Below are 14,797 nucleotides of genomic sequence, written 5' to 3' on the forward strand. Positions count from 1 at the left end.
GATTCATTAAACAATGCTAGTTTTTGTTTAAATCTATTTTAGATAATTTATTATTGATTAATTGAAAAACAGTAGTGTTTTGTTGAAAAAGTAGCTTAGATAATTTATTTTTGATTAATTGAAAAACAGTAGTGTTTTGTTGAAAAAGTAGCTTAGATAATTTATTTTTGATTATTTGAAAAACATTTGTGTTTTGTTGAAAAAGTAGCTTAGATAATTTATTTTTGATTATTTGAAAAACATTTGTGTTTTGTAAGGTATTTTCGATAATTGATTTTTGATTTGCTGAAAAAAAATTAATTGGTCCATTTAGCTAACTGTGCAGTGGAAAATAACAATTTGCCTTGTGTAAGACGACACTGAACACATTTCAGCCAGAAAAATACCAGATAACTTTACCAAAGACTGGGTGCTGTGCCCAGTTAATTTAGCTGCCAGCCTCTGTCGTGCCAAAAAGCTGATAAGCTCTCTCAGCCTGCCAAGTGAATGGGCAGCTCCACTTTGGACTTTAGAGCATTTCAAGGTTTATGGTCAGGTCTCTGTGAGTGAACAAACACAAGTCAGAGAACTTTGAAATATATACAAGCATAATGCAATGACTGTGTGCCTGTGGCTTTAGTCTGTGCTGAAATCATTGTGAGTGTTCAGTCAATCAGAAATACATGTTTACTTGTGAGCAAATAGGCCTAATGGAAAACAACATTTACTACAAGTATATAAAGCTTATTTAATCTTTAAAGACAACATGAAATGGCATTCACAAAGCATTTAACTTATGCAATTTTGACATATTTCCAAATGTGAAAGAATATTCAGCTAGAAATAATATAGTATGGGACTTTATTCTATGGGATTTGATTGGATCATGAAAAGTGAGGAGGAGTTTAATCAGGTAAGGCGATATTATTGGTTAATTTTATTTTCTTCAGAATAACAGGACCTGATGAATCATGCATTGTAGGAACATTGCAAAAGTAAATAGGGCCTTTAAAGGATATTATGATATTAAAGGATATCAAAGGAAAGGAATTATATATATATATCTGTCTGTCTGTCTGTCTGTCTGTCTGGCAAACACAACAGCCTTCTGGTTATAGCACATATGGGATGTCACAATCCTTGCTGTGTCTTCCAGTGTGCAGAAAACATTTATTTAAAGGTGACGGGTTGAGGTGACAGGATTATCAGGGATAGCTGCACTAATAAGCTTTCCTGGTCCTGGAGGAAATCTGCCAGTCACATAGGGATTTTTAAGGCTCATGATCCAACAAGTGCTCATGTTCTTTATGTACTGTAGCTCTCTTTCATATCACCATTAACTTCTACCCCAAGCAGCTCTCTGTATTTCTCCTCCAAGACTTCATTAGGAATGAGTTGTTGATTTGTGCCTTTCTGGATTCCATCTAAGAAGCCATGCTTTACAGTGATTTTAACATAGTTAAGGGCTGTTGTTCTTATGCGAGGTGCACACTGGATATACCCTCTCTACCACTGTAAAATCACTGTAACGGATGACATTGCATGACTTATTGCCTTTACAAAACAGTGGCACCAGCGGCATCATAATTTTGAGTCACTTTGTCCCAGAGACACATTTTGAATTGTATGGACTAAAGTAAAAAAGGAAAGCATTTGAATGTTTATATCAGCCAACATTTGAATGATTCAATCTTGATGACAATTTGGAGTAGAAACATTATGATAATATTGTTTGAAAGCTGAGACTTTTCTTCTTACTAGGGCATAAAACTAGAAATGTGTTTATTGGTGTATGGGGCAGGTTACAAATAATGAATATTAAATAATACACAATGAATAAAGTCAACATAAAATCTAAATTGACCCTATATACTTTCTTACAGTAATACTGTTTCTGGTCTTTTTGGATTGTGAGCGATTCATCTGTGCATGTTTTTTTTTTTTTTTTTTTCTTTTTTTCAAAAAAGTTACTAATGATTGTTTTTGTAATCTTTCATACAAACTTTCAAACTTACTCCACATCTAAAACAACTTTCCTATTTTATCACCAAGCCCCTTTATTTTTCAAACCCTGACCTCCAACTACCAAGCTAATCCAATCAAATTTTACTGCCAGAACTACCAGTTCAAGGAATCTTACAAATGTAACAAACTTCCATAGATTGAGTGGGTAAATCATGGAACAAAACAAACCAACAACTATTTATGGTGCCTTAGCAGTGTATGTGTGTGCAGTGTGTGTGTGTGTCTGCTCTGAGAGTATACAGCTCACTGGCTGTTTGAGGGTTTGCAATAAATACGTCCGCTCTGTGTTCATAACTGCTTGAGCTGTGGCCACAGGCTGCTCTTCTCTGTGGCATCTGCTCCTGTCACAATCTGTAATCCTCCATGCAACCCTGACCTCAGCCAATCTACGCCAAGCACTGGCCAGAGAGGATCTGCAGTCAAAATGTGCATACCAGTGCATGGAGACCATAGTCTGATCCATAGTTTTCTTTGTGGATAAGATGGCTGCTTTTATGAAAAACATTTGTATGTGAAACACAGCTCTGACAGATTGTAACTTTTAGAAATTAATCTGATGCAATGGATTTACTATTAACTAGGGGTGGGTGTTATGACTAAAATCTTATATTTTTAATTCAGTTTATTTGTATAGTGTTTTTTACAATACATATTGTTGCAAAGCAGCTTTAAATAAAATATTACAGTATAAGTAATTTTATATCACAGTAATGGTATATATTACAATAAATGTATTTAGCTGAAAAAAAAAAAAAAGGCTTTTTTTTTTGCAAAATGACTTTTAGGTGCCAAATTCAAATTTTTTTTTTTTTTTTTTCACAGTTTTCTGGTGGAACAACTGTGCATTTTATTAGTATAGCAGGGAAAGAGCATGGTGGTTATGGCTGCTGTTGATCCATGATTTTAGTTATACAGTTGGTTTGAAGTTATTGTCGGTATGTTTGAGATCATTTTTATTTAATTAAGTAATGAGGACTGATTTATGTAAATTTGTTGATTATTATTTATTTTTTAGCTATAAATTGACATATTTAGTAACTTCATATATTTAGTATGTTATCCTTGTATTTTTCCCAGTTTTACACATTCCACTGACATTAGCAGAGAAGTGACAAAACCGCTTCCTTTGACTGTTGTCTTTGGGAGGCATTAACTGACTGTCAACTCAAGCAAGGTGTTTGAAGACAGAACATAGTCATGGTGGCTTTGTACAGCAAGTTTGCTACATGCAATCCCAGCTTCTAGGAACTCCAAGATGATCAAATCAGCACAAAATAATGATAACGAGGTGAAAAATTCATGCATGATGAATCTCCCAAATCATTTTTAGCTGCAGTTGTATAGAGACTGATGAGCAAAAAGTGAATTGTCGGTTACTCCTGTCAGACTCTGCGCTAATCTGTTTCAGAAGAAAGCTATCGCTAATGACTTTTGACATTCCCACCAAAGCTGTCTGCCTTTGTCTTTTTTGTTCTTTTTGTTTTCTTTTTTTGGTCTGCAAACTAGCAGTCTGGGATGCATGGATAATTAATCTTTGGTTATTATTTCTTGTGCTATCACCATACTTGCTCATTAAAGTATTGTGTTGTTCCTGTTGCATTTCCTGTATTGAAAGTGATTACGAGCTGAGTCTCCCTGTGCTTCGCATGTGGCGCATATTTGTGTTGTGCAGAGTTGCTAATGCTACCTATGTTGAGTGTTCCAGATCGGTCACTAAATAGGCCACATTTCAGTTAGGATGCTGTCATAGAAGGCAGCAGCCTGTTGGCAGGAGGTAATGTAGCACGGCAGCTCACTAAGTTTTGGAACTGTTATGGTAATAAGCTCAAATTGAGAGGAAATGATCTCACTGTCATTTAATGCTGCTTAGGCTGAACAAAGCTAACAGTTAAGAAACATTGGCTAATCTAGGGCTGAGCGATTAATCAAAATAAAATTTAAATTGCGATATGACGTAGTGCGATTATCAAATGCAAAGCTGTGATTTAATTAAATAAATAGTCTGCACGTACTGCTCACTGTGCTTACTGTATGTGCGCAGCTCTGTTCTCTGTAGTGTTTCACATACTTTAAGCACGCATGAGGCTAATGAACCTAGCACATAAAATTTACAGCACTCTAGATTCACTTATTGCACATTTGTGTAATTCCAAATGTTCTTAGATGCTAAAAGTTATTATCCAAATCTAAAGTAACCTCATAACACCAGGATTTTGTGGACAGAAGAGTGAATAAGAGCATTTCTCTTCCTTCATGTCTTGCTTCAGTGTACCACCACTGTGTTTGTGTTTCGCGGAAAGAAAAGAAAGTCATACTAGTTTGAGATGGCGTAAGGGTGAGTAAATGATGAGAGAATTATCATTTTGGGTAAACTTTTCCTTTAATCTGAGTGGTATTCAAACCAGCTAGCTATGATATTGGATATCAAGACGGGTGGTGAAATCCATGCCAAGTCTACGCTCTCATCAGCTGCTTTTGGGCAAAAATTGAAACAGTGGGGCTAGTTGGCACTCCAAGGATTCACCAATGTGTACTCGGCAAGAGAGAGAGGTGAAGCTGCAATGCAGACACACTCTGTTTGTTTTTAGGATTAATGTTCTGTCTCGGCAGGGCTCATATTTGCACAGCCTTAGAATGAGTTGAATGAGATAGAGAGAGAGAGAGAGGGGCAGGTGGTACAGCTGAAGCTACAGTCCAAAGCTCTGTTCCAAAACCTAGTGAGCTGCATAACTGTCTACTGCCTACATAGGCAGCGGCTTTCTAAGGCAGCATCATAACTGTTATGGAACCGCATTAGTGACTGAAGCCACATCCACTAATACATTTTCATTTGAAAAACGCATTCATTTCACTACATTTACGTCTCAAAACAAATCAAATCAAATCAAATCCCTATATTGTCACTCCACCATATACACAAGTGCAACAGTGGGTGAAAGTCTTGGGTGCAGTTCCAAGCAACATAGCAGTATGACAATTACAATAAACATCTCATATACGCATAACACAGTTTACAAATCTTGTTACACAATATACAATATACACCTAATAATAAACAATATACAGTAAAAAAAATATAAGAAGACTGTATACAATAAAAATAACATACAATATACAGTATATTATTTCTCTCATCCACACAAAGGCCACGTCCACACTAATACGTTTTCCTTTGAAAACACATATTTTTCTCTAAGTTTTAGCCTTCCATCCACACTGAGACAACATTTTTGACAGCGATTTGTTTTTTTTAAAATGCCAACTTCACGTTGTTGTATGTGGACAGGGAAAACGGAGATATCTAAAAAACAATGACGTATTTTGTTGTCATGTGACGCAGTCATGTGATCTATTCAACCCAAAACAATCAAGATGGCAGCCCATGTTGTAGCAGCATTCTGCCTGCTGTTCACTTTGACTGCATTGTTTGATAGATAAATGTTTCTTTGTACAACCTTCACACTGCATTCCTTTAATGGCGATGAGAAGTTTACTCAGATTTATTGTTCGGCAATGAAAAACGAGGATAATTGCGTTTCAGACTGTACATGGAACGGCGATTTTCTGCATGCACAGTAAGAGGATATAAGATTTTGGTAACAATTTAGAATAATGGACTGTCATTAATAGGTAATTATGCAGGAATTAATTCAGGATTAATGAGCAGTACTACATTAACACTTTAGTTACTACTATTTACTAATATGGAAACATGATTAACCAATCAGTAAGTAATAGCGAACTGATAACTGAGGTAGTTCACTGTTAGGTAATCACAAATGACTGAATTTGGTTTTCCTCATTGAGAACTATCTACTAACTATGACTAATTTAATATAACTACTTATTAATTACTAATCAAAACATAAACAGTGTCTAAAATGCAAATGATTATGTTTTTATTGTGAACATGATCATGAAATGCTCCTTCAGAGAAACATGTGCCTCACGTGTGTTCTTTGCTGGAATTAATTTTTGAACACAACAGCTCTCTAAATCATGGCTACAGTGTCTGGTAGAGTATCATAGTCAGCTTACAGATGTATGTGCCCAACCTGTGTATTGGGATATCTCTTGTGTTCATTACAAATTATTAACTTCGGCAGGTTTGATATTGCTGGAGGTCTTTTTAAAATAATTTTGGTAACCCATAAGTAATGAGTCAAGTGTTACCACATAAACACGAAGGAAATACTAATTATTTTAAAGCGAGGGTCATGGTAACACATTATTAATTAATGAATACACACTTGAATATACACAACATTTTTTATTACAAAACATTTTTTAAATGAATATTTTATTCATATATACTGTAGGTTAATCTTACAAGAAGTGTTTAATTGTATGTAAAGTGCTTTATTTCTGAGTAACTGAAAAAAAAAAGAAAAGAACAAGTGTCTGGTCCATCAAGCTTCTAATCCAATTAGGGTTTGCCATATTCAGTGCTTGCGCTGAAACTGAAAGAAGAGCATGTGCGATCATGCACGCGGTAAACATTAACATACTTTCTGTTCTGTTCGTACTGAACATAGGCAAAGGAGGAAACATGTCAAATTAATTTGATAAAAACTGTACGCATTTACAGAGTGGGCGGAAGTACACATGTGGAATCGGCCTCATGCTGCACGCCGGTTTTCTCTCCGTTTTCTGTTGAAGTCTTGTGGAGATCGACACACTTGTCCTTTAGACACATAATTTTATTATTTTACTTTATGTTAAGATATAAGACTTTAAAAACATGTAGTAACCGTGAGCACCAGCAATTAAAAGCATTATCCTGCTAAAGGTTTGTAGCCTATGAAATTATGTTCAGTTATTTGAATTATTCATAATTCAATGCCAGACATTTTTTTTTTTTTTTTTTTTTGAATGTCTGTGAATGTTTGTTTGATCAGTTTGATTAAATGAATAAAATGTAGGAACAAACACTTGAGTATCCGTTACTAACTGACAAGTAACACCTCAGTTACTATTAATGGTCTATAATGTGTTTTCACTTTAGAATAATGGTCCAGATAACCTTTAACTCCCAAGGAAGGAAACAGTAAGATCTCATTAATTAATAATGTGTTACCATGTCCCTCACTTTAGAATAATGGCCAGATCATTAGTAATTCCTATATACTTATGTGGTAACACTTGACTTATTACTTATGGGTTACCAGAATTATTTAAAAAAGACCTTCAGCAATATCAAACATGCAGAATTGAAATATCCCCTTAAGAAGCAGCATAATTAAATTAGCTACAGTTTAAAACAACCTTTGCATTGGGATCACTTTTGATACCTTAAAATGCTACCTCCATTGGCAGCTCACTAGGTTTTGGACCAGAGCACAGGACTATGTCATTATACTCTTTCTCACATTGACTCAGTTGAGAGGAAATATACTCCAGAGCATTCCAGGTGTCAAAGCCAGAGGTCTGAGCACCAGCAAGGATGAGGACAAACTCGAGCTGCATTGCAATGATGTTGATATAAGTATCACACACTGTCTGGAATGGAAATAGAACCTGGAGAATAGAACTGGCAGAAGTAACCAGAGAGAGAGGCATGCATAAGTGAATATAAGTTTGGCACAATGTGCATCGGCACACACAAATCCGAATCTAAAATAATAAGGTCATGTGCTTGCCAGCTATTGAGGTTATGAGTTAGTGCAGCCTGGCTATCTTGACTCTCATTTTAGCGCACATATTAGGAGAAATTACTGGATATCTCTCAGTTTATCCAGTGCTGAAATAAAGTGTTGTTGACTTGGATCAATACTGCAAAGAACTATTGCTTCTAAGAGGAGCTGGGTTAAAAGTACACTGTCCTTAGTGGTGGATCCTCCAAGTTAGCCCTGCCATAGCACTGAAACAGTCTGGCTCATTTTACCAATGAACAATGAGCACCCTGCTGCAGGGATGGACTTTACCCTGTTTTTCACCTCCAACATATAAATAGAAATTGTTCTCATAATAATGAGCTCATCAAATTTCATTTTACTTAGGCTATGAAAATAATAAGCTCAAAAAGAGAGTAAATGTCTCACTATTGCTTTATTATCTGTATTTCTATGCCTTTTCTCCCCAATTTGGAATGCCCAATTCCCAATACGCTCTAAGTCCTCATGGTGGCGTGGTGACGCCTTAATCCGGGTGGTGGAGGACGAATCTCAGTTGCCTCCACATCTGAGACGTCAATCTGTGCATTTAATCACGTGGCTTGTTGAGTGTGTTACCACGGAGAATAGCATGAAGCCTCCACACACGCTACGTCTCCGTGGAAACGCATTCAACAAGCCAAGTGATAAGATGCAAAAAACAGAAAGCACTATAAAAGTATTCCAATGCTGTATTTAAAGTCTTCTGAAACCATATGATATGGTTTATCTCATTCAAAAGATACATTCAAATATTAAAATGTCACAATTGGTCACAAGACATGTGAGAAACAATGACATTTGACATCACTTACATCCAAGCTGTCGCAATGCTTCTTGAGGCGGTAATATGTGAATGTTTAAGCACTGATTATTAAATTAACTTAAATTTAGATCCGTTTCTCACAAAAAAGCCATCACACACTTATGCTGTAAGTTCCGGAATACAGCGCACAAATAAAGAATTATTTTTATTATAATTTGATGGTGCTTTCTCACATTTGGAAAACTCCCTTGTGTCCTATAGCAATCAAAATAAGTATTAAATTATACAGCAATGAGTACATGATTTCACCATTTTCAATTCATTTCTTTTTAATATGTAGCCTTGAGCAAATTATTGAAATACTCTGAAATGAGTTAAATATGGCATCAGAGTGACATTTAAAATATGGACGAAGGGGGACTTATTAGTGGTGCAAGCAAAAAGTCACTATAATGATGTATTATTTTGAGAGTATGTTGCAATGTTCATGTTTATAATGAAGGTGTGCTGTAAATGTTATACTCTTTCTGTTTTTCTTTTTCTTTTTTTTTTTTTTTAACAAAACAGAAAAGTTGTTAGGAATTGTATCACAAAACAGAAGATTAAAAGATGGTACAGTATTTTAATGTTGTGTCTGAATAATGTTTAAATGTACTCAAATACAAATAAATGGGCTGCTCATTCAACTTCAAAACCTACAGTTATCTTTTAATATTCATATCAAATTTTAACACACACTCAGTAAAAAATTGTGTTCTATTTTTAGAGGACTCGCAGGACCCCCTTTCTTAGGCTATGTCACTAAGCCACAAGCTACCAATGTCCACACATACTTTACACCACTTGAATATATCATGGTGAGCCCACATAATTCTCAGTTAGAGCCCAATGTCTGCTTCCATTTGTTTTATCCTCTCTTGTTTCACTTTCTCCCTCACCATATCGGGTCCTTGGAGACCAGAGTTCACGTCTGATTTATATATATTTTTTTGAAAGACATCTAAAAAACCAGTCTGAAGGGCAAGCTTTCATTGCAATTGACCAAATGGACATGTTCATATTATGTCTACGCCCATTAATGGTTTACCGTACAGTATGTAACAACACGGTGTGCAAAATCCCACCAGTGACAACCCGGAATTCAATTTATTTTCAGTGCTTCAACTAAAAGTATCAGAAATAACTTCAGAAATGTCAAACATGTCCTTGAAGTTTGTATATATTCCATTTTTCAAAGGGAGAAGTTTATTATTCTGTGATTGTGGTGAGATACTCTCTTTCTCTGGAGCTTTTCTTAGTGCATCTGATTAAATTGGAGATTTTTTAGGATGGGTGACATGACTGTAAGCTCCTGTGCCCTTTCCTTTTTTCAACTTTTGCTATTTCTTCTCTCGTTCTCTCACACTTACACTGTTCCTTTGCTCTTTTTTGGAAAAAGCAGAGCTGATGCTTCTGTGAAATGCTCTGCTTCCTTCTGACACTTTTAGAAATGGCAGTGAAAATTCATAAATATTCATGCTCCAGCATGGCTTCATTGTGCCGCACATCTACAGGGGTGAGTGAGAGAAGAGAGCTTTTCTATTAGCGGCCTTTCTGTTCAGATAATGTTAGGTTCTAAAGAGAGGCATTTTGGAGACTGGCTACATGGGCAACTCCAATCTAGCTTGACAAGAGAGAAGGCAAAAGGCATGGAGGAAAGGACAGAGAGAAAGAGTAGAGAGAATGTGAATCACCTGGCGAGCAGGCATAAATAAATTGCTTAAGAAAGATGAAAAGCTCATGCTCACTTCTTAGTCGAAAAGTTATGATCAGAGATCAAATGCGGTGCTCTGATATATTTATAGAACTGGATTGCTAACGTAATGGTAAACTGCCAGTAGGAGGTAAAGTTCGAACACCAGAAGTGTTAGAGCGGCAATATTGGTATTGTCCTCAACAGCCAAAGAGTCTAAATGACTGATAAGTGATACCTACACTGACTTTCTCCTGAGCTATAAATGAATTCTGACTGGTGCCAGCAATCTAAGTTTGTCGCATCTGGCAAATCTTAACTGTAGGGAAAGCACAACAAAATCTCCCTCCTCTTTGTTCTTAATCAGATAAACCCCCAACTTAACTCATCACGTGACTGATAAGTTGAGAGACTGTTCTATGACCGCCATGGAAACCTCCGTTGTTCTTCAATATAACCAACTCTCTACACTTAAAATTACTATACTGATCATGATGCATGTTTCTGGCTTACCAGCTCACATGAAGCTTAATTCAGGAACATTTGACATGGACTTTGGTCTTATTTCACTACTATCCAAATACACAACTGTGTGTAGGATTTTAACAAAAATTGACAAATGCATCATATGCAAATGATAACCCCGACAATTATGTTTCTCATAATGTGTAATGTATTTCCCATTTTTAAAACTAACAAACTAAATATTAAGAAGTTTATCATGCATTATAACTGAATTATAACTGTAATTTAATAAGAAAGTACTAGTGTTTGGTATGTAATTTATTGTTTTTTAAATTCCAGAGTGATGGTGTGAAGTATTTTTGGGTTATTTGCAGTTATAGTTCTCTTATGAAAGTCATGATTAAAATGTTCACTTTTTGAGCAGGAAATTCACAAACCTGAGAACAATAGGTCGTAAATTAATTATCTTAGGGGAGGACAGAAATGACCATGTGACATAGCGAAAGACGGCCAACCTCAACTCAACTTTGCTCTCTGTTCTTCATTCTTCATCTTGCACACATGCGCAGGGAGTCCCACTTCCGGTGCTCGGCCTGGACATTCCATCACCCATCCATCGACGCAAAAGACAAAGACTTTCTTCGGACCCAGCCAAGAAACCAAGTACAAACCTCCAAACTTTCGCTGAAAGTGCTGGTGTTTTAGAAGTAATTTTGTACCCGATTGCATACTAAATTAAGTAATTATGGCATCTCAAGGCATGGTCTGTAGACTGCATAAAGTTCATTTTTCCATTACAGATTATTTCTATTTCATATTATGTCAAAGCTCACTCACCAACCTATGTTTTATGTTTGTCTACTGTATGTGTGTTAGTTTTATGTTGTAGATTAGTTAATAAAGTCTTATTTGTATTCAAAGAGAATTTGACTGTGTATTTTATCAAATCATATCTATCCCTAGAAATCTGTAAATCCTAAAATGCTGCATTGCTCATAAACCGTATTTAAATCTATTTGTGATATTATTTTCAATAGCCATGAAAGTAGTATTACTGTAAGAATTAATATTAAGTGCCGATCAACTTGATCATAAGCTAACCATTATGCAATTGGTTATGATATAATTGGTGATGAATGCTGGCAGTTGTAAATATACCCTGTCACAAAGTCGCTAATTCTCTACAACTCGTTCTCTACTTCCTCCACATTGTGATGTCACGCAGTGGTAGACATTTGCATCTGTCCGCCTCCACAACAACACATCAATGCCTACTTTACATTATCACTTCTGTAGCCTGTCCATTAATGGTGAGTAATGAGATGGCAAGGAGAGAGTAGGTCAGTCAAGAGCAGAGAGCCAATCATAACTGTGTACGTTTACTGTCAAGTCTTAATGGAGAAGCAACACCAAAACCAAGCGTTTCTGACAGATAGTCAGAATAAGGGTTGTAAATTATCATGTTTTACAAATATATGACTGTTTTTTGTGCAAAAAAACTTTACTAATAAGTGAACCTCAAGAAACATTAAAATAATAATAAAAAAGGCATATCATGACCCCTTTAAATGAAACTTAAATTAAATGTATTCAAAATTGATGTTTGCAATACATATGTCTGAAAATGTCTGTATCTTACCTCAGTTTCAGTGAACTTGTTTACATTCAGGTTGATCTGTTCGCCACTGTAGTTAGATAGTTACTTTATGATACAGATATACTCGTTCAGGTTTTCAAGAAGTAGGAACATTTCTGATGTGAAATGTCCAATGTGTGGAGCTAAAAGTGAGTTAATGTTCACCAAACACATGAGGTTTTTAAGGTTAATGCTCTATCAAGTTTTAAACCAACAAAACTGACCTCCCTGTCCTTAACCTCAATGCTAAACCTAATCGATAGTATCATAAAAAATCTATATATAGTAGATGTTTTCCTGTGACCACATTTTTTTGAGGGCTCTTAAAGCGTGAAATTGACTTATATTTTCTTCTGTCTACTGCCTTTGACATAACTGCTTATGCACTGGGACCTTCTGGTTGTACCTCCAGTAGTATTGAAAGATTAATTTATTAAGAATGACTCCTAACAGATGTAACAATTCAACGTATATTTTTTTTAAATATATCATATTCCAATATTTCATTAACAAATGGCCCCAAACAAATTTAAAGAGGTCTGGGCTAAGAATTGAATATCCACTGACCCTAGAACTCATGATAATACAGTTTCCTTTCTCAGCAAATCTTAGCAGAAATAAGTTTAGAATACAAATACAATCAAACTGAAGGTTAACTGCTGTTTAAAGTTAAGAGGTAATATACGCACATCTAAAAGGATGCAGGTGCATAGCTACAAGTTAAAATTCATAAGAATGAGTAGAGATGCTGGCACACTGCTAAACGTTTCAACTCAAATAGTGTCTTTGTCAGGTCAAACAAGTTATCTTTTCCCTCCTAAATTATATACACTTCTTTACCATGGAGTATAGGCCAAACTCAGTAACTAACACTGAAACTGAGAAAAAAATTAGAAACATTTTTATGTGGATTTTCTAGTTACTGCTTTTTCACACAAATGTTTCTCTGAATTTCAGCATATGAGACAAACTCATCTGTCACCGGACAGATCAAAGAGATCTGTTTCAGCCATAACTCAATTTCGCATTTTGCTTTTTTAGGGCAGTATAATAGTTTAGTACATTAACCATAAAGTCAAACAGAAAGAATCATCATCATTTAATATTATAATATTACTTCATTAAGCAGTACCCATATGTGTCAAATTTTAGGATCTTAGTCTTATATGTTATTGAGTTCTCCATCTAATATATTTCTTTTCACTCCATCCTTGTTTTCCTCCTTGATATTATTTCTCTCCACTCCATACTTGCATTCGTGGGGAGTCTGACTTGTCTTTGCAATTTGCTTTAAGGCTATAATTCTAATGACTCTAAAGGGTTATTGCTTTATTTTGTTTCTTAGTAATGGAGGTTGTATACAAAGAATAATGTTGTCAGGGCCCACTTAAGTCTTATGATTATATAATTGTCATGAATCCCGCCTTTGTTGTTCCTCCCACTCACCACCAGAGGGCTCCATCACCTGGAGATTGACTTTAACTCTCTGGACTCCATTTCCCATAATCCCCGTACCTGGCAATGATTACCTGTTCAACTCTTTCCAATTTACTCAGCTATTTAAGTCTCACTCGCTATCATTGCAAAGTCTTGTTTTGCCCTGGCTGATATTTCTAAGTGTTCTCTGAGTTTTCTGTATTATCTGTGTATGATCCTGGTCCGTTTACCCTGTCTTGACCCGTTGCTGCCTGCCTACTATTACTGCCTTGATTTCCTGGATATAACCTGTGATTGTCTGCCATCTGCCCTGACCTCTTGCCTGTTTATTTACTACCATTCTGGATTTCCTTTTATAGTACTGTTGCTGGTGATTGAACCCTTGCCTGTCTGTATCACTATGTCTATTATGATTAAAGCTGCACATGGATCTCAACTCCGCTGACTTATCATTACAGAAGACTTCGCCACAAACTGATCCAGCGGCTTTTCTGCAACTCACCACCGAGGTCTCAGCGCAAGTGGATGTATCGGCCGTACACCACCAACAGCTTGACTGGCTGTCATCGTTAACAGAGGAGGTTGTTAAAACTTTGCAAAGCTTCCGTTTACCAACACCAAACCCTTCAGCCTCGTCATCCACTCCAGCAGCTTACCCGGCCTCACCTAGCACATTCACAACTCACCCACGCTTTGCCTTTCCTGAGAAATTCAATGGATCACCAGCAAACTGTAAGGGATTTCTGCTCCAATGTTCTCGGTTTGTTAATCAACAACCCACACTATACCCCACTGATGAGAGCTGCATTTCCTTTGTTTGTTCGCTGCTTACCAGTAAGACGTTAGATTGGATTGCGGCAGTATGGAATGGCGGCAGAACAACATTCCCTTCATTCTGTTACATCCTCCAACAATTTCATGCTGCGTTTGAACATCCAGTAGGAGGCAAAGATGCCGGAGATCAACTGCATTCTCTTAATCAAGGTAATGCCATGTCACAGCCACATCTGAGTCTGCTCCATGCCATGTCACAGCCACGCTTAAGCCTGCTCCATGCCATGTCACAGCCACACCTCAGCCTGCTCCATGCCATGTCTCAGAGACCC

General features: G+C 36.3%; 1 protein-coding gene across 1 annotated transcript in view; it reads right to left on the minus strand.

The window, feature by feature from the left end:
• lrfn5a (leucine rich repeat and fibronectin type III domain containing 5a) overlaps positions 1–12,374 on the minus strand; it is a 132,956-nt gene extending 120,582 nt beyond the window's left edge. Inside the window, exon 1 of the mRNA XM_051723075.1 lies at positions 12,258–12,374. The gene's annotated coding sequence lies outside the window, so the exon portion shown is untranslated. The remainder of the gene's footprint in view (positions 1–12,257) is intronic.
• Between the last annotated feature and the right edge of the window lie 2,423 nt (positions 12,375–14,797).

Source organism: Myxocyprinus asiaticus, chromosome 17 (genome assembly GCF_019703515.2).
Source record: "Myxocyprinus asiaticus isolate MX2 ecotype Aquarium Trade chromosome 17, UBuf_Myxa_2, whole genome shotgun sequence".
NCBI lineage: Eukaryota > Metazoa > Chordata > Actinopteri > Cypriniformes > Catostomidae > Myxocyprinus > Myxocyprinus asiaticus.